General features: G+C 42.3%; 1 protein-coding gene across 3 annotated transcripts in view; it reads right to left on the bottom strand.

The window, feature by feature from the left end:
• The window catches only part of PLD1 (phospholipase D1), a 128,055-nt gene that overhangs the window by 86,307 nt on the left and 20,392 nt on the right, over window positions 1–21,356 (bottom strand). For 2 of the 3 annotated variants that reach the window (XM_073359379.2, XM_073359381.2), the window contains exon 1: window positions 18,095–18,257. The exons of the other annotated variant lie outside the window; for it this stretch is intronic. The gene's annotated coding sequence lies outside the window, so the exon portion shown is untranslated. Of the gene's footprint in view, window positions 1–18,094; window positions 18,258–21,356 lie in introns of those variants that run through there. 3 annotated transcript variants of the gene reach the window in all.

The raw sequence follows: 21,356 nt of genomic DNA, 5'->3' as shown, positions 1-21,356 counted from the left end.
TTCTGCATTAACCTGAAGAACAATGCTACACTTCTCCTTGTCGTGACCAGATGCAAAGGCAACTCACTTGTGCCCAGGAGACCTACATTTTTGTCTCCTGCTGTTTAGAATGGTCCTACTATGCTAGCTCCTTGCGTGCCTCTGCCTAAGCTCTTCGTATGGTACGTAAACCACAGTCACGGGAGCAGATTTCCTTTCAACCCTGAAGACAGGTATGCTAGAGTCTTTACAGCCGCAGTTGACAGCCCTTTCAAACCAGCTGGAAAGGCGTATTCGATTATGGTGGCACAATTTCACCCCAGTGACTCCAGTGAAGTTTCACCATGTGTGTGTTTGATGACTGGCTCCACAGAATTGTAAAATTCCAGATGCTTCCAGATCAGAATATACAGTCCACTAGAAAACATGGGTCTCCCAGTGCACTCACCTCACCAGACCAATTACTGACATTCCAGAATAACACAGAGAAGTTTATAAGTGTGATTTCATATTGAATACAGCACCCGATACTGCACTGTTAACGTCAGTAAGAGCATTGCCTAGGCTGGTGGATCAAACCTACAAGATAATAGTATATTTCATTTCCCGCCCCACCACCATTATGATGTGAAATTATTTTACTAGGACATTGCCACTTCTAGCATATGCATGCCATTAAGGGATGGCCACTAGCAGCATAACACTGCATATTTATTCTATCTGCATTTATATCTGGAAAGGAAATAGAATTTTCTTCAGTCTGAAAAGATGTGTTTTATCCTTCTAAGTTCAGCCCTATGAATCATGATGGCAACTGGGCTTGCAAAAGAGCAGGGTTTACATGGTAAAAGTTAATATAGACACAAATAATGATTTTCCATCTTTATCGCCCACTGTGCAGGTGATAAAGACTTGACGAGAAGAAATGGCAAACAAGCCATTAGAGATTATGTCAAGGATGAATATATACGAGGTGGGTTCGGTATCGATCATAACGTCTTCACCTTCCCTTCGTTCTTTATTGTGCCAGGCACAAGAGTCCTGCTTGTCAGATGAATTGACATAATAAGTTAATGGGTAAACTATTAACAAATGTATCGAGTCTGGTTATTTGCTAGGGGCTGCAGCAGGCCTGTTTGCCAGTGGATAACTTAGGGAAGAATTCTCTTTCAGCTACATCTGCTTTCACAGTAGCAGCCAGACAGTACAAGTCAGCAGGGTGCAGCTGGCACAGGCAGCAGTGGGGGTGATAATTTGCTGCTGGTACAGACAGACAATCCCCTGGAGCAAAGCAGGTGCAGAGACGGAAGTATGGCTCTGTGAGCCAGAATTCTCTCCCTGGACGGGCAGCAACACGCATTCCTTAGTACAGGTCATGTCCCTGTGGCAAAAATCTAGCCCACAAGCCATAAATTACCAGCTCAATTATTACCTATTCCCTGTCTCTCACCCCCCCACACACACCTGACCTCACCCCCTATGTGACCTACTTAAGGGCTGACCAGAATGGCAGCTCCTAAGCACAGGGGCTGCTACTGATTTGCTGCCACCAGAAGCAACTTGCTGGAAAGGCAACAGGGAGGAGCGAGGAGCAAGCAAAGCCATGGCTCGCCTCTTCCCCACTACATGTCAACCATGAGAACTGGCTGGCCACACAGAGGGAATAGCAAATTACCCCTCCTCGCCACATACACACAAAACAGCACAACCAGGGCTCTCTGAGAAGCACCAAGTCTCCCTGTCACATACACACAAACAGCAAAACCAGGGCTCTCTGAGAAGCACTAAGTCCCAGTGAAGGGGCAGCATGCCTCCATACTGCCCTTTACAACGAGCTGAGTCTAACAGGTGCAGTTTAGCTCACTAAAACTTTCGCTAGGGAACAGTGGATTGGTTTGGCCTTGTTTCAAATACCTGAATATTGTGAGCGTGAAAGCTGACCACCACTCTGAACGTTATTGGGCTCATGTATTGCCTAGAGGCTTCAAACATGGTGGGGGGGGGGGGGGGGGGGGATCCACTGAAAGAACAAGGTGTGCAGTGGAGCAGAAATGAGGGTAGAATGAAAAACAAGGAGAGAGAGACAGACTGTGAATACAGAATCAGAAAGGGCAGAGAGAAAAATTCTAGGGAAAAAAGTAAATACTGTATATGCGTCATCCCACTGTGCCAGCCCAGTTTCTAGCAGAGTTTTTCTCTCCCTAATAACATAGCTTGCTCCACCTGCGTCACATTGCCTGTCTATCATAGACTGTGAGTACAAGCTTCTCTTCATCTAGCAAAACACAGATCTGAAATCCTGACTAACCCTTGAGGGCAGGATTTAATTACAGGAAGAAAGGACTGAACAAAAATTTCCTTTATTAACCCTGAAAAGAGTGTGATAGGTTTGCATCATCTCAAACGAAGGGTTGCCAGTCCTGCAGTTTTATCATGAGACTCATGAGAGTTGGTGGGGGTTTTTTAAACCCAAGCTCCTGGGGTCAGATCATCACATGAGAATCTCAGCTTTCGTTACCATAAAAAGTTTCTAGTCCTTGTGGATGTGGGGGGAAACACTTGCAAACGTGACCCCTGAAGGTTCAAAAATCAGAAGGCCAATAAAAAGAGCGCAGATTTTTTTTTACTCTCCTGATTTTCATTCTGCCCTCATTTTCGGTGTCCTGGCTCATGATTTTTGAACACACAGGGTTGCAATAACACAGACTACATTAGATTCATTCATCCCCAATTTCTTCCATTATATGTATTATGTATCACCACTTTGTAATGAGGTTATGATGCTGACACAAACTATTTTAAACACTTATCAAAGACAATGCGATAACCTTAATTTAGGAAAAATTCAAGTTAGCAGTGCTGGCTTCCAGCAGAAACAGCGATTTCCTGTTAACGCTTCCCAGCATATGATGCTGTGCATGCACTCTCATCCTCACTGAGACAAGCACTCTCACAACCACTGCTGATTAGCCTAATTTCAGTTCTCATGACCTTTCTCTCACCTTAGTGACCTTTCAGTGAGGTTTCTTAGAAAAATCTCCAGTTCCCATTCTTGGTTTTGTGTCGCAGCTCATAGTACTTTGGCAGGACACCACGTTAAGTCTACTAATTCAATTCCTGTGTACGGTGTTGAGAAGACAAGACTTGTGATTTTCAGAGTCTCAAGCAAGAACAAGAGCAGAGGAGGGAAAGAAAATAACTGAACTATGCATTCCCTTTCTTCCACCCCTGCTGCTCATGAGTTGCTGCTGAGTTAAGCCAGGACCTCATAAGGCCCCCAAAGCACATTGCCCTCAATAATCATTTGCCCTGCTTGTGATGAAACCTGCCTCTGTCTACATTCTTCCCAATTCTTCATCTTCCAGCCTTGAAACTCTGGATCTGGGCTGCTGCCGCTTCCCACAGCTCCCATTGGCCGGGAATGGTGAACCATGGCCACTGGCAGCTGTGGGCGGCCATGCCTGCAGACGGTCAATGTAAACAAACTGTCTCGCAGGCATGGAGGCTCTTTTTAAAACCAGGTGCAAAACCAGCAGAAGCCAGGCCAGACTACACAGAGATGCTACAATAAAGCTGGGGGTTTTTTTTATAGCACAGAACAGTCCCCAAAACAGGAAGTTATTTATGTTGCAAAACATTCCTATTAGTCCAATAAAAACTAGACTTAATCCAAATCTAGAATATCAAAATCAAACAGCCATCCAGTTTTGGATTCAGATTGGATCCTGGATCTAAATTTCATGACTAAGGCCCACCTCTATTCAAAATAAACATACTACAAAATTATTATTGAGAAGTAAAACTCATGAGAAAATCTCCAGGAGCAAGAACTCAATATCTTGTTCCTGATGACTCGTAGCTGCTACCTTTTGGCTATATTGGGTTTGTATTATTGATTTCTATAGTTCTTCTTGTGAGAGACACTCATTGGCAAGCCATGAGTCAGCTAGACTGCATAAAGAGAATGCTTAACCATTGGCACCAAAAATCCTATGACTCAATCATATGAATTAGACTCAGAGTTGGTAGGGAGTTTATAAGACAGATTCTGTTGTAAATCACAAGCAACTCCATTTAAGTTACTGCATATATTATTATTCATTATCTGTACTGGTAGCATCAATGAACCCAAGTCATGGACCAAGACCTGATGGTGCTAGGTGCTGTACAAACACTGAACAAAGATAGTCCTCTGTCCCAAATAGCTTACAATCTAAGTATAAGACAAGAGACAACAGATGGATGAAGGCAAGTAGATGGGAGAATGCAAGGACACAATGATGATCAACAAAATCTCAGCATACCAGTTGACTAAACCACCTCTACGCTAGAAAAATTTCCTTGTTACTGATAGTGAGTATTAGCAACAGGTGAGCTGAATGAACGCTGAGCGCCGTTTATCTGCAAGTTTAGATAAGGACAAACCATGTTGAGCTCCATTCCAGAGAATGTGGTTAAACCTTGAAGAGGGGTGGGTTCTGATGCTTTGGGTCAATATCTAGCTGAAACCGATTCTTTCATCTTGCAACTGCACAGTTCTTAATCACTGATGCCATAAGTAGTTATCATCCCAGTGGCAATAAATGACTCACCTAGAAATAACTGTTTATGGACACAATTAAGTGTCCATTACAAACTTGACTCCTTTCTACACTTGTGACTTCTTTCCTCATGCATGTTTTGCCCTATTAGTTCATTTCATTTTTTTAGTCTCCTCTGTGTATTAAAGATTGATCATCTTATCCTTATATGCATTGTCTCATCAGAGTTGGTAAGGACTCATACTGAAAAGAAGTGAGAAATATGCCAGTTTTCCATTGCACTCAGAGCATTTCCCCACCCTTGGGGCCTGTCCTTGGGACCTGTCTCAAAGTCATGCTGTTCCCTTTCCAATTGTTGGTTTTTGTTTTAATGCTTTGCAAAACATGAATGTTTATAGAAGAACACCTGATTCTGATCTTGCAACAATTTTACATGATGTTACTTCACTGGCTTCAACTGTTACTCCAGGTTTATACTGGTTCAAGTGAGATCACAATACAGCTCTGTAGGTCTGGACACATTTTAAATTATTGTTTTCTTAAGCCTATAATTTGCAAATAATGGGCCAGATTCCCAACTGGCATCAATCACGGTAGCTTCAGTGGAACTAAGCCAATTTATGCCAGCTGAGAACCTGGTCCTTTAGCTTTAGGAATTGGTTTAATATGAAAACAGATACATATGAAGAGAGTAGAATATAATTGGTTTATGGACCTAAAACCTTTAGTGAGTTCTACAAACTGTAAGGATGCACGAAGCAACGGATTTTGCATTTGGATCTCTGTCAAATCAAGCACACGAACAGCTCTCTATTGGCTACACATCTAATTAAGTTCATAAAAATAAGGTATTCTTTCCAAAGTCAACAGTAACTAATATGCTAAACTGGTTTCAGAGCTGCCTTATTAAAAGCTGCATATTTCCTCTTCAGAGATCCTCCAGGATACTCATGTAGATCTGAGGCTAGCTGTTTTAGCAGAATACAAGCATATCGCCAGTTAATAATGACTGCTGACAGTCCCTCAGATACGTAATTTGTCCAGAATTTTGGAAAGCTGCTTCTGAGGTGAGAATTTAACTCTAGATAAATAGGAAAGAACTGAATACATAATTTACAAAGTTACTTTTGATCTTTAGTCCATGCACCTTCCAAACAGCTATGTTTATTTAACTGGCCGAGGTAAGCAAGGACCTACCCTCAACTTTATGGCATTTTTTTCTGTTTGTCTGTCTAGCTATAATGCAATAATGTCTGAATGCTGTGCCTGATCAACTCTAAAATTTCAGGGAACATTCTAGGCATCAACAGGCAAAACCCTATTGATTTTAGAGAAAACTGGAAAACCAGAAGGGGGAAATAGGGGACACATGGAGCTCCTGCCATCTGGGTAAATGAGCCAACAGCTTCAATTGAACTGCCTCAGTAACTGTGGACTGATCAAAGAACCACCTGATGGCAGCCATTAGCACCTTCCTGCATAACATCACACCCCTTCTCAGCTCTGCTCATTCTCTCAATATTTGAGATCCTACATTAAAAAGAAAAGAAATAAGAATGGTGGTAAGAAAGGGGAAAATGGGGGGAAGGGAACATTGGGAGTGCACACAGCACCCTTGGCATGGGGGGGAAGTTGGAATGGGGGCACACTGAACCCCCCGTGTGAAGGGGGAAGAATGGGGGAGAATGAGGGGGCTGAGGACATGAGGGACACACAGAGCCCCTGGCAGGTGGCAGAGGGGGAAAACTGGGAGGGCACACAGAGTTTCTGCATGAGCAGGGAATGGGACAGCACACAGAACCTCTGGCAGAGGGGACTGGGAGAACCTAGTATAGAGGATTGGGAATAAACATGAAGGCCTGCCGACGCCGGGGAGGAGAGCAAGGGGGATATTCAGAGCCTCTGGCAGGGGAGGCGGTGAGGAGAGTTGCAGGGAGTCCCTGAAATAGAGGGGAATGAGAAGTGGCATACAGGGAGCTTGTGGGGTCAATGGAGGGACGCAAGGAGCCCTGATCTATGCTATTCACTTGGCCTACAGAAGCAACTAAGCGCACAACCCTCTAGTTTAGTTGCATTTGGAATGTTAAGATTTTCCTTGTCTACCATAAATAACAGCAAGTGCCTTATAAAACCAATGGGTGATTTTAATTATTTTAATGCTCACATTTACAAAGGAAAACGCTTTGCCACCAGCTCAAGTTTTATATGTTATTCAACACTGTTCTGGGATGGGCAGACAGACAGATTGCCAACTGCCAAGTTGTATTTTCTGCATTAAATTTCAAGTGCTATGTGGTGAGCGACAGCACTGGAATCCAATCTGGCATTTGAATCCAACTGCATTTAAGTGGATTTATGGCATAATTGGACATATTACAGTAGTTCCCATAACTCAGAAGAGCCAAATTCAGCCCTGGTACGCTGCCTTTAACTAAGCTGTACCTGCTTACGCCAGGGCTGAATTTGGCACTAGATATCAAAGTTTCATGCACCCTTCTCAGTTCTTTATGAAGAGTAGTCTATCAAGACAACTCAGCTGCCCACTTCCCACCCTTTCCTGCTCATTCCACATACCCCTACACACACTTGTGCAGGTACTCTCTCCCTACACACAAACCAACAATGAAAATAACCCATGCAGAAGAGTAAGGGGGTGCCTTGGCCACATGCTCCTCTGTTTGAGTTCATTGGGCAACTGAGCTCCTGTTATTCTGCTGGCTGTCACTTTGACCTCCACTGGTGATATTCTGTTTCCTCTTTTACCCTGTTGATTTTGTTAACCTCCCTATATGAAGGAAAAGGAACCCCAACTCCTGTAAATTACATTTTCCCAGACTGCTACTCCCTGGTTTAAGTAAGTGCTACATTCATTGCGCTTCTGCTTCACATGACCTTGATGAACTTATGCTCTCAGAGATACACTATATTTAGTGTGTTACGATTATGATAAATGTATTCAATTTCCTTGACTTCCTTCCTACTGTTGCAGACACACCTTTCGTTCTAAAGCCCTTTGTAACAAAAGGGAGAATACAGCTGAGTCCAGTACATAGTATGAAATCTACTTCCGTTCTGAAAAAAATCTAGCTCTCTGGTCAACTCACTTAACAAATTGCTACATTCACCATCATCCTACTTATGACTGATACTCCAGAGTCTTTCAAACTTCATCTCTGTAAGGCTCTTTTCAGCTCTACTGTTTACATAAAGTTTGCAACTTACTAGTAATAAATCATATCTTAATGTGAGGCCATATCTTTCCATTTTCATTCATTTTATTATTTATTTGTATAGCAGTAATTCCTAGAGGACCCAATTTGGACTCCACTCTGCTCAGCACTATATACACACATAACGAAAAAATAGTCCTTGCTGAATGTAACTATGGGCCAAGGACTTTCCCCCTCTGTGGATGAACGCCCACTGATTTCACTGGCAGTTCCTGACGTGGATCAATGGTAGTGTAAAGTCCTGTGAATCACTGCATTTTGCCCTTTCTCTAGCAAATTAAAGTTATAGGTGCCCTCTTGTAGCTAAACCAAATGCCTGAAAACTTATTCACCAGCTCGGGTCCTATATGCAGCAGCTCCTGCGCCACCAGGCTAGATATGTGCTTCTTTGAACTGGGAATCCAGAAGCTAAACTGCTGTTTTTCCTCCCAAGCTGTCCCTAAAAGGGAATTGGAGATGTGAGCCTCCAACCCTTACATAAGTAGTCCCTGCTCATGGGAATACTCCCACAGCCTTGAAGGGGACTGCTCGTAAGATTAGGGGCTGCTTGTGTCAGTGAGGTTGCAGAATTGGGGAATGTGATCTGTTTCAGGAAATACTAGAAGACGTGCACAAAGGGATTGTAAACTGGAATCGTGTAGCAAAGCTGTTGTCCTGAAGGCTTTTGCATAGCCTTCTGGGGCCCTCGGGAATATATTCATTGTATGGGCATTTTGGGGTCCCCATAGGTTTACGATTAGAAATTATGACAAACAGTTGACAAGAACAAGCACTTATGGACTTATTAATTGGAGGCACGGCACTGAAGGAGTGAATATCAAAAAGGGAGGGGAGGGGAAAAGGGCTATTAAGAGAGAGAAGGGAACTAAGATGCATTTTCTGAATTAAAGATGAACCGACCATTATAAACTTAAATGGTTAGATTCCAATTTCAGTTAAATTGGTGTAAATCCAGAATGACCGCATTAGCTTCAGATTTGTACCTGTTCAACTGAGATCAGAAACGGGCCTATTAAATGGTAATCATGTTCATTATAAAGAAAGAGCTGGCAGAATAGGAGTCTGTTTCTAAATTAAATAAAACTAAACACCAGCAGATTTATGCAAAGTAGCATGCAATACACTGATTGACATTGCCAGCAGAAATCTTTTTAGGATTCCTTAAAACAACACATAGATTATTACATCATCAAGGAAACCAGAGCATCATAAATATTGCCAATGTACTTAAATTTATAACCCATCAGCCCTGCTGCCAAGTGGTTACCTACACACTTCCAATAATATAACAGAATAAATATTACTTCTCGTCAGTTGTTGTGCCCATTTGGAGTATTACTGCTCAGCAGGCTTTCAATGGACAATTTCGGTAAATACACAAGAAATACTTGGGGGTAGGGAGAAACAAAATATACTTGGGCTCAGACATAGATACCTACGTCTTGTTTGCTCCTTTTCCCACTGGCCAAATATGGCCAAATTGCCAGAATCTCATTAAAAACTCAGCGTGATCAGGCCTGATCTCATGAATTTCTCTCTCAGTAAACATTTCTAAGTTGCCATGGACCATCTGTTATACTGTAAGGGTCCGATCCAAAGCTCATGGAAGTCAGTGGGAATATTTCCATTTACTTTAATGGGCTTAGGATCTGACCCTTAGAGCACTGATTTTTAATATATAATAAATTAAATGTTCTTTTCAAAAGCATGTGTTGCATAGGATTTCATATTTTCAGACTTTATAGCCTTTTAAATCCCAAACCAGCAGTCCTTACCACGCAAAGATCAGGTGATCATGCACTCAGAAAACTGATAAAGACCAGAGACAAATTTCTGCATGACAAGTATGTGTGTTACATACTGCTTCAGGATAGCATTCTCTACTTTAGATTGTTTCCATGGCCCTTTAAGCATGACTGAGAGGTAACAGTTGCAATTCACTAGGTAGATCTGAGTGCTGATATGTTAAGTGTTTCTGATTGAGCATTCAAGAAAATACCAAACAATGCATGTTTTGCATTCTTTATAGAAACATGCCAAAGGAACCACATAAGTATATTTTCCTGAAATACTTCATTTCTGAATAAAGAGAACACATTTGTACAAAATAAAATGATTCTATGAGCTATTTATTTTCTTGTGTAACAGAACAATAATAAAGCTCAGTCTCTCTCAACCCAAATATCTCTGTTTCATTTGTACAGTGAGATCACTTGACATCACAATGTGTTGTCAGGGAAATGATTAGGCTATCACAAGTTATTTATACCCTGTCAGAAGTGCAGATTATATTATTACCATATTGGTCTCTGAACCCTGGCTCCAGAGGCCTCCATCAGAAATGGGCCTGACTTGTAGTAAGTAATAGGTAAAAGGCAATCACAGCCCCAAAGTATTTACAGTGTAATTTGAGACAAGTTGCAGCAACTGAGCACGCTAAAAAGTGGACTCAATTTTGTAAATGAAGGAAAAAAAAGGCTAAGAAACAAATATGTCTGTGTGACTCAGAGTAACAGGCAAAACTGGCATTTCAGAGAGCTCGGAGAAGTATTGGGAAAGCAACTCTAAGGTGTCTGATCCTTTACGCATTAGTAATGTTCCTAGGTAAAAGGATTAAGAAATATAAAGGCACCTCACCAATGGGGCTTGTAGCATGAAAGCGTGAGAATGGTTCAAGGCAAGTTACTGCATGAAACAGTGGCCAGGAAAAGCCAGGATACAGTGAATAATCCACCTGCACAGGTTTGGACAAAGAATGCCACAGAGCTGATCTGTTGAGCGACAGTGCCGTTTGTTTCCTTGCACTGCAATGCTGGTTTGTGATAAAGATCTGTCCTTCAAGCTCCAAGTCACTTCCTTTATCCTTTGCATATCCAGAAACATTAGGTACAAACAAGCCTGATCCTCCATTGTCCTGCACCCTGTGTAATCATTTACACCATAGTGAAGAGAGGGTGAAGTAGGTGTAAAACATTATATACCCACTTTGCACTGGTGTAAATAACATCTTCAGGTTCAGAGCAACAAGAAACAGGCCCATTATGTTTTGATATGGAGCCACTCAGCCCCGGGCTGCCCTTAAAACATAGACTGACTTAGCTATGTCGCTCAGGGGTATGAAAAAAAATCACACCCCTGAGCACTGTAGTTAACCAGACCTAATCCCGGTATAAGAATCCTTTCATCAACCTAGTTATTGCTGGTCAGGGAGATGGATTATGTACATCAGTGGGGAAACCCCTTCCATCAATATAGGAAGCATCTACACTCTGAGCACTACAGCAGCACAGTTGTAAGTCAGGAAAACAATGGCTTGATTCCCCTTCTGCTGACGCTGATGTGAAAAAAGTTAAAACATTTTTTTAAAAGATTGACATTGAAACAAAAACTTTTTGATTGATCCTGCGCAGATTTTTTTTCAAATTATAGGTGTGATGTTGCAGTCCATATGTTTTATGGAAATATGCTAGTGAGTGTGAATACAGAAGGGATGTGGACAAATTGGAGAGAGTCCAGCGGAGGGCAACGAAAATTATTAGGGGGCTGGAGCACATGACTTACGAGGAGAGGGAGAGGGAACTGGGGTTATTTAGTCTGCAGAAGAGTGAGGGGGGATTTGACAGCAGCTTTCAATTACCTGAAAAGAGTTTCCAAAGAGGATGGAGCTAGGCTGTTCTCAGTGGTGGCAGATGACAGAACTAGAAGCAATGGTCTCAAGTTGCAGTCGGGGAGGTCTAGGTTGGATATTAGGAAAAACTATTTAATTAGGAGGGTGGTGATACCTGGTGGAGCAAACAGCTGTGCATATCTCTCTATCAGTGTTATAGAGGGCAGACAATTTATGAGTTTACCCTGTATAAGCTTTATACAGAGTAAAACGGATTTATTTGGGGTTTGGATCCCATTGGGAGCTGGGTGTCTGGATGCTGGAGACAGGAGTACTTGCTGAGCTGTTTTCAGTTAAGTCTGCAGCTTTGGGGGCGTGGTTCAAACCCTGGGTCTGTGTTTCTAGCAGGCTAGCGTATCTGGCTCAACAAGACAGGGTTCTGAAGTACCAAGTTGGCAAAGAAAACGGGCTCAGAGTAGTTTCAGCACATCAGGTGACAGTCCCAAGGGGGTCTCTGTGACCGAACCTGTCACAATAGGTTCATGAAAGCTTTTAAGATTTTGATGTTTTTGTCTCGTTTCAGGATGGGGAAAAAATGTTGTAATCTTGAAACTCTCTTGGGACGGGAAAATCTTCTCCCGCAGTAACAACCACAACTCAGCTTGTTAAGCATATGAAATGGAAAGATGTCTGTTCCCTCCTTCTGCAAAATATTAATAGGATTATTACCCTCACATTGTTAATTCTGCTTGTATGTTATATCTCTGGTACACCTTTGTGTGTCTTGTTTATTTAGACTCTAGGCTCTTCAGGGCACGGACTGTCTCTTACTCTATGGCTATGTCTTCACCAAAAGCTACTGCTGTAAAATCCGAGTGGAGATAAACACAGGTGGAGACTTTTTTACCTCAATGTAGCTAGTCGAGGTCAATACTATACCCCCCCCCCCCACACCTGCAAGTTTACCTTGACTAAGGTAAAAGCTCCTTGAGCCTTGTTTCACTAGGATTGTCCTTGTGCACGTGTGTTTATGTTTGGTAGATGCAGGAGATCAGAAAGACAGCAACTCAAGGCGATAAAGAGTGGAAAATATTGCAGAAAACGATCAGTAAATCAAAAGGAACAAAAAAAAAACAAAAAACACATGAACTATTGCCTGTACAGAAGTGCTAGCTAGCTGAGATAATAGATAGTCCAGGAAACACACACCCAGGGGAAATCAAACTGTCTAGTTTAGCAATGCCACACCGACCTATCAGATTTAGGACCATCACATTTATATTGAGCCCTACACTCAGGTCATGTCTTTACTGGAAAGTCTGTTTAGACACTGAGATCTGATCTACACTATAGATCTATGTTGCCTGTGCGATGTAGTTACACCATGTGAAAAATCCACTCCCCTGAGCAATGCAGTTATACCAATCTGACCCCCTGTGTAGACAGCGCTACGTCAGCGGCGACAGCTACCAGGGAAATGGATTAACTATGCTAACAGGAGAGCTCTCTCCAGTCAGAATAGCAGCATCCTCACTCAAGTACTACAGCAACACAGCCGCATAGGTACAGCTGCACCAATGCAAAGTTTTAAGTGTAGACCTGCCCTGAGAGAGAGAGAGCGCGCACTACCTCAAGTTAGCTATCTTAATATAAAAACCTACACCTTTCTGACAGTGAAGAAATAACCTTACTCTATGTCATTACAGTGCCTAGCCCAATGGGACCTTTGGGCACTACTATAATAGAAGTAATAATACATTACTCCTATGTTACTTTATCACTTTGCCCTGTCCCTAATCTCAGTATTAGCAAATTTTGGTTCAAACACAACGTCTAGAGTGGCAGGGTCCTTCCCTGCTTTTGCCCATGTGAATAATGGAGTTATTTTGTATATAACAAGTTTTTGTTCTTCTAGGCATAAATGATTCATCTTTCTGCCTGCATCTCATCTTTCTCCTCTCTTAGGAAGAAGAAGAAATATTCACAGATTGTTTAGAGACTTTCTGTTCTCATGCATCCACCAAACATAAACACACATGCACAAGGACAAACTCACAGAAGTCACTTTCCACTCCTATTTAGACAGATGGTTTTCTCAGAGATTAGAACGCCTCTGAAAAATACTAGAGCGGGCGAGTTGTCTGACAAATGAAAAACAGGTTTGGGCTTTGATTATCTAATCTTTCATTTATATTGCTTATTGACTTTAATGATCCAGAAAGCATCTGTGGGGAGCATGTTCTTGGGATGAGTGATACGTCTGAGCCAGGTTTGACTGAGACATGATCCCGACACTACATGGAATCCCTGGGATAGTACCACTGAACAATGTACAGATCCAGTGTTCCCAGCTCTCATGATTTCATAGCAAGTCTTATGATATTTGGTGGTGTTAAATCCCCAGCTCCTGGAATCATGTGATTAGGTGAGAATCTCAGCTTTCATTTAAAAAAAAAAAAAGGTTCTAGGCCCTAATGGCTGCAGAGAAAAGCTTGAAAATGTGAACCCTAAAGGTTCCTATGCCAGAACACAAATAAGAAGAACTCCATATTTTTTATTATTTTTTAAAAATCTCGTGATTTTAAGACAGACAATCTCATAATTTGGGGGGTGGGTTAACTCATAATTTTTGAACTACTAAGGCAGTACTTGGCAATACTAAGATCACAGATAGGCATCTGTTCCTGTGCAAACGCATATGTTTATATATTACTGACAGGCGGTGCTGCTACACCGCCCACGGCACAGAAGGTACGGAGCTGTGAGAGGAAGGAGAGAAATGTGCTTGCCCTCCTCCTCCCACTCACTGGTTCTCCTGCTGCTGCTTCCCCACTCAGTGCAGCACAGCAGCTAGCCTGAGTGGAGAGGAAGTTCAAGGAGGACAAGGAGCAGAATCAGAGGACACACTCAGAAGCCTCTTCAACTGTAAACCTTTCCAGGGCAGCGTGTGTCTTTTTTCCAGCCTTACCCAGTATAGCGTTGACACTTAATGAAAAGTAACCGCAGGCCAAAGCCTGCTGTCTTTACTCGCTGTCCACTCAATCCTTTCTCAGTAAACTCTCAACAATGTCAACAGCAGTTTGCCCAAGCAAGTAAAAACTGTGTAAAGATCAGTGAGGCCGACTGCCCCTTCCTGCAAAGAAACATTCAGGACAGGGAAATGGAGAAAAATCTCCACAAGGTCCCTCGCTGAGTTTTTAGACAATTGTCCCACTGGGACAGAGGGGCCTACCAACAACTCTAGCAACTTCACTTGGATCCCAGGAGCTCAGCAGGAAGGCAGGGCTATCCAGATCTAGACTCTGCTTTTGAGGGCAAAGGAGAAGCTGAGGGAAATGTCGGTGGGGACCGCAGCTGACCTGGACTAACTGGAGTCTCTCTCTCAGACAACTTCACAGTTCTGCAAGGCCACTTCCCCATCCCTTTCACAAGTAAATGGAAATGGGGTTGGCGGAGTATGTATACTGTGGTCGTACACCTGGTGGTGACACCTGTTTTTACTAATGAAACCAAAGTCCACGATAGCAGAAAAGAGAACAAACAAGCTTCCTGGAAATATCATGCAATTTTCAACATCGGGCCATCTATTTCTCTTGTGCTAATCAAAATCAAGCTCACTTTTGCTTACACAGCATCAACTAGATAAACAGAAGTATTGGTCTCCAGGTGAGGCTTTGTGTCACTCTCTCATGACTCATGGTGAACTTATGATGGACCAAACCAGAAACATTTATCTGAAGCATCCCTCTCTCCGTGCCCTGCCCTCCAGAGAAAACTGAACCAGACCTGAACTCCCCTTAGGTTCTGTAAAAATAAAAACCTGACCAACAAAGGTTTTGTAAAAACCTAAACCAAAATGTGACTTCCTCTGTGCAGCTCTAGCCAACATGATGCAAGAGCATCTTGATGGCTCAGGAGTGAGTCATGTTCAGCCCCTCAGGGTGAGTTTCCACAGAACAGGACTTGTGAGGGCGAGTTAATAACGAGGGGGAAATGTAGTACAAAAATGGTCAATAAAACAAGAGTAGCAAAAAAGGAAAGTGAGACCATTCAAACACTAACATAACACAGTCCAGGAAAAAAACACCCATGGAGGAAATCAGATCATTTTGTTTAGCAATGTCACACACCTGCCATTCAGTTTTAGGACCACCACATTTACACTCAGCCCCACTCTCAGGCAAATAACAAGTGTGCTCTTAACGTGGGTGAGCAAATCTGTGTTAGTTAACTCAGGATAAAATAGCAGTGAAGACACAGCAATTTGGCTTTAACTCAGATTAGCAGTACAAGTTCAATGCCATGTTGCCCTAAAGGCTTTTACTCAAGCTGCTAACCTGAGTTAAAAGGTGAGTTGCCATGTCTTCACTGCTGTTTTAACGTGAGTTATCTAAATAGAAGTAGAAACACACCTTGTTAAGGGTGGATCTTCACTAAGGAAAAAAAAAAAGATGTGTTTTACAATGACATAGCTATCTTGATGTAAAAACACACCATTTTGCAATAAAAGACAGCATAATAGACCAGAATAGAACGAGTTAAACTATTGCAATGTTTTTGGGCTCATGTGGGCTATTTTTGGAAAGGGCTTTCTTCCAGACCCTCATCCAATGTATGCAGAAAAGGCATTCTTAGAAACCTGAATAAATATAAATGGCTTTGATTTTTAAATAAAAGCTGACGTTTAGGGTCAATAAAAATCTATGGCAATACCAGCAAAATGCATATCTTATGCTTCTAATTTCCAGTAGGTTTGCAAATTGATTTAAGATCATTTCTACCAGATTGCAGAGTTAACAACTGTGTGAAAAAATGTGTCAATAATTTGTAATAGATGGATAAAATATGCAAAACTGCACCTATTTTCTTAGCTTTTTTTGTGAAGTCACTTGTAAAAAAAAAATCCCTGGTTGAGGAGGGCAATCCCATTGTGAATCATGATTATTTTCCTTAAAGTAGACTCACCCATAGAAAAAAGAAAACTTCATAAAATTCTGTAGGTTAACAATGTCAGGCCCTCACACTTTGTTACTGTTACAGAGCTAGTAAAATTGTATGTTTGTGTCATATGATCTATTCTGCTTCATAACAGAGTGGATCATTTCACAAGAAAAGTATTTTACATAAACGAACATCCACAGCAGTTTTAAAAGGACAAAATTGTGACTGCAAAAATTGCTCTGTCATCAGCTATGAGCACTCTAGGTGTAGACCTAATTCCATTAGCTACAACACACTTACAGGTGTATCTTTAATGGAAGAAGTGCATGTTTCTAGGAAATGAAAGAAACAGTTTAAGCACAATAAATCTCAATTTGTTTACATTACAGTCTTTTCCAGCAACATTAGCAGGGACACATCCACATAAAAAATTTTCCCATGATCCTGAAATGTGCACCTTGACTAAATCAAATATCTGAACAGGTTTTGGATCAGGTCCCATGAGATGGATTTTGAAATCTATTATACATCCTAGAGTTGACTCTCAGTGAGAGCTGGATGCCTAACTCCCGTAGTTGCTCCTGAAAAATCCAACCCTTATGATTTACTGAGTAGCAAGACCTTTAGGAATAGGTGCTTTCCACACATTCGTAATCGGTCACGCAATGACATTTTGATTTGATTTTTATCAATAGGTCCCATTACCATTTGTACTCCTTATTTAGTTTTATTTACTAAAGGCTATTCATTTTATAAGATTATAATGAAACAGAAGGGGTCAAACTCTACACACAGATACTTCCATGCAACCTTAGTGACTTCAATAAAGTTGCACTGGTGCAATTAAGAGCAGGATCTGTAGATACTAACACATAATACATATATTCTTGTTATAAATGGTCAGCCAAATTCAGCCCTGATGGGAAAAAAAGATGTAACAATTCCCCTGAAGTCAACAGAGTTGCACCATGTCTGAATTTGGGCGGCATTTATGCCTAGTGTTTAATGCTTAGCACCTTCTAAGATCAGGCTACAGTTTTGGAGACAGAGCATCTTAAACTCACATCAAGCAAAGGAACAGTAATACAAACAGGCAAAGAAACCTCAACTTCTGACTAGTCAAACTGTTCTTCCTCCAGGTCCTTAGCTAAGCAGCAGTGGTTGTTCAAATGTGTCAAGAGAAATGCCCACTTTTACCCAATATTCTGAGCTGGCAGCTGTCCAAAGATATAATGCTAAAATGACTGTTTCACTGTCTCTTTAAAACTACACTGGTCAAAGTGCAGCACACCCCTAATTCAATGTACAGGACATCTCAAGTTCAAAATATTGCACTGTTTGAAACTATTAAGACATTAATAATTTTCAGGGAATGAAAAACACCCACAGCTTCCATTTTGACATCAGTGAGAGTGGGGCGCTCAGCATCACAGACAAAAAGCCAGTCATACCACATTTAAAGTGTGGAAGGTTACAAAGTCCGTCTAAAAGTGTACTGTACAGTTTTACAAACAAGGGCAATATCTTTGAACTTGGCTTCCCAGCTTCTACACAACTAAAAAAAGGCAATATCCAATCAATGTATTAATTTGAAAAGCGCCATCACACATTTAAGTATTTTTCCTTTTCTTTCTGAAAAATTCTAAAATTGCTACTCCCTCCCAGCCCCACAGACATAAAGCAATGATCTGACAGCATTACTCTATCAGCTGTTCCATGTTAGCTTGGCAATAAATACAATGAAAGAAAATGACATTTGGCAATCCGTGAATAACTTCAAATCTTTCTTTACTAACCTTGTGCCCCTGTGAAAGTAGGTGCCTCATGATGCTTTTAAAATGAAAACCCTCCTTTCCTATTAAGTGAATATCCAGCACAATGTTACTATAAGAAAAATAACCACACAGAAATCTGCACAGACAGGAAAAGCTGCATCTTCCTAAGTGCTTCAGTTCAAGTATTCAGGCTGACTCCCTAAAGGCAAATTGAGGCAGGCCCAACCCACAAGGTACTTTAGCCTATGAGCATTGTAAATAAAGTGAAAACCACTCCCCATATGTTAATTAGAATATTGGGAAACAGAGAGAGGGAAGGGGGAAACACCACAGACAGAGCGAGCTAATGATTTTTGCTACATTTTTATTTTATGTACTTGTTATTACAGCCAAACATGCAACAGATGGTGAATGTTTAGGGACAAAATTTGCTCTTCGTTATTCCACATTGATACCCGTGTAACCATACTAACTCAAGTTATTTTACTTCAGACTTAAGTGCTGTAACTCAGAGGAGAATCTGGCCCTGACTGAAGGGAACAATTTTCTCCTCTGTCCTCTCCTCATATAAACCACAAGGGAAAGTCAGTTTTCCAGCTACTGCAGCCAAGAAATATGTATATTTGATTGAGGGAAGGGAGAGAAAGTCATACAAGTTCACACTGAGTGAAATACATATGATGTTATTAGTATATCACAAACTAATAACTATGGTCATATTTGGGTCAGATCTGAGTAGCACTAGTCTCCAAATGTTAAGCTAGCCAGATTATTTCAAGTGCACATTCCCAAAGCCCTTTTAACATGCACAGTAGCAGATTTCTTTGAGAGAGACAGACCGACAGTATTTTAGTACCTAGTAAGGTACTGACAGTCAGGGAAACAAAAATCCTCTCTACATGTTATTATTATTTATTATTTGTATTACCACAGAGCCCTAGTCATGGACCAGGACCCTACTGTGCTAGATACTGTACAAACACAGAACAGTCCCAGTAAAAATGCCTAAAACCTGTCCACTACTACTACAGATTCACTGCACCTGCCCTACAGGAGACTCATGAGTCTGAACCTTGCCCATGTAAATGCCACCTAAGAGAGATGGATACTGTAATTCAATCTTCATGCCTGCCTCTTTGCTGAGATTGCTATAAGGGGTTGTGGTTTTTGAGAAGGAAACACTTGTCTGCTAGAAACTAAATTATGACCATCAAACTTGCATCACATAAAAACAACTTGTGAACAGACCCTAACCTCTGTTAGATAAATCCAGAGTAACGTTACCTACTTCAGTCATAGGTGCCGACTTCCCCTCTGCCCAGAGGGTGCTCACCCGCCCCCCTGCCCCGTCCCCACCCACCCCCCACCCCTGGCCCTGCCTCTGCACTGCCCTTGTCCCATCCCCATTCCACCCCCTTCCCCCAAGTCCCCGCCACTGCCCTGCCTCTTCTCCGCCTCCTCCCCTGAGCAGGCCATGTCCCTGCTCCTCCCCTTTCCTCCCAGAAAGTCTTAAGCACCGCCAAATAGCTGTTAGGTGGCAGGGGGCGGGGCGGGAAGCGCTGGGAGGGAGCGGGAGGAGCAGGGACGTGGCGCTCTCGGTGGGGGGAGAAGGAGGCGAGGAGCGGGGAGCTTGGCTGCCGGTGGGTGAGGAGCACCCACTAATTTTTCCCCGTGGGTGAAACAAGTCCCTGAACAAGATCCAAATTACCAATAAAAGCTTCATTTACAACAGGTCTCAAATCAAGATAGCTGAACTGGTTCATGTGCATTTAGTCTAACTTGGTTTAAACATGGTTTGTTTAGCCAATGTGGATAAGTCCACCTGGCATTTAAAACCAAGTTTGAAAACCGAGACAGGGCTTCCCAACTGGTTTTGAACATTGCTTATCTCAGTTCACACCAGTCAGCCCCACTGGTTTTAAACTGAGTTAGCCTGTATCCACTGAAAGCTATGATTTAAAGTGGTTCAGCAAGCCTGATTCTTGGACCAGCGTAGACGGGATTCAGAAGTCCAGAGGCTCTACCAATCTGCAGCAAGGAGGGGCACCAATCTGTGATGGAAATGCTGGTTGAACCCTGTGGAAAAGACAAGTAGTTGTGCAGAATGCTGCACCCCATCTGTGACATCATCTTGCCTCCCCCAGCAAGAAGCAGACATCACCTTGCCTCCCCCAGCAAGAAGCAGTGCTGGGGAGGGGAAGTCATGCTACACTGCACATAAATCAGTCTGCAGGGAAAGCTGCAGTGTCACAGAGCACAGCACTGGGCTGTGAGCCAATGATACTGCATGCTAATGCACCAGCCATGCTGCTGTGGGTGGAAAGGGGAGGCAGGATAGTCCCTCAGAGTAGCTGGCTGTGATTTGTGGGCCTGGATTCCTAGCCCCAGCTGTCTATTTGAGTTCTGCCTTTGCTCACACCACATGCTTGCCAGGACCGTTGACTGGGATGGCGACAGGAGAACAAGTGGCTTCTTCCTCCAATGGAGCTGTGGCATTTCTACATTACTTTGTTCCCCTCTGCATGCTCTTGTGCAGGAGGGGACACTCTGGAAACAGAGATGGAAATCTCTCTGTCCCAGCACCAATTTCATGGACCATCCAGCACTCAAAGCTACTTGCTTCTTAACTTTACCCAAGAATTAATTTCAATTTCCTTACATCTGTTGCAGCTGCTAACAGAGTTCTGGCAAATCCTTCCAAGCTCATGAGCTTTAACTCAGATAATGTATGTTTGTCTTCTCTCCTATTAAGTCTACTTTATTTTGGCAGAAAGAATGATTACTGCGGAACCAGCAGCAAGGGGAAACAAACATTTTAGATCAATAGGCTGGCACTGCTGAGAGCTCTATCAAGCAGCAGAACAGAGCATATTTTACATCCATCATTCCCATTCCCTTCTCCAAGAAGATGCAAGGTTGTGCGTGTGCCCATTAATGCCTTGTTGGAGTTCCCACGACATTCCTGTTCTCGGATGTAACTCTTCAAATGGATACTTGGCATCGGTCCTTTTTCAGTTTGTGATTTTGAAGGAAGACAGTGCATCTAGTGGCTAAAACATGGGCCAGCAAGTCAGAACTTTTGTTTTCTATTCCCATCCCTGCTCCTGATTTAATCCGTATGCAGTGTAGTTGTAGCTGTGTCAGTACCAAAATATTAGAGAGACAAGGTGGATGAGGTAATGTCTTTTATTGGACCAACTCCTGCTGGTGAGAGAGACAAACTCTGGAGCCAAAGAGAGCTCTTCTTCAGGTCTGGGAATAGGGTTGCCAATTTTGTTTGGAC

The sequence above is a fragment of the Lepidochelys kempii genome, chromosome 9 (assembly GCF_965140285.1).
Source record: "Lepidochelys kempii isolate rLepKem1 chromosome 9, rLepKem1.hap1, whole genome shotgun sequence".
Lineage (NCBI taxonomy): Eukaryota > Metazoa > Chordata > Testudines > Cheloniidae > Lepidochelys > Lepidochelys kempii.
The sequence above is the reverse complement of the archived record's forward strand: the minus strand, read 5'-3'. Positions and strand labels throughout refer to the sequence as shown.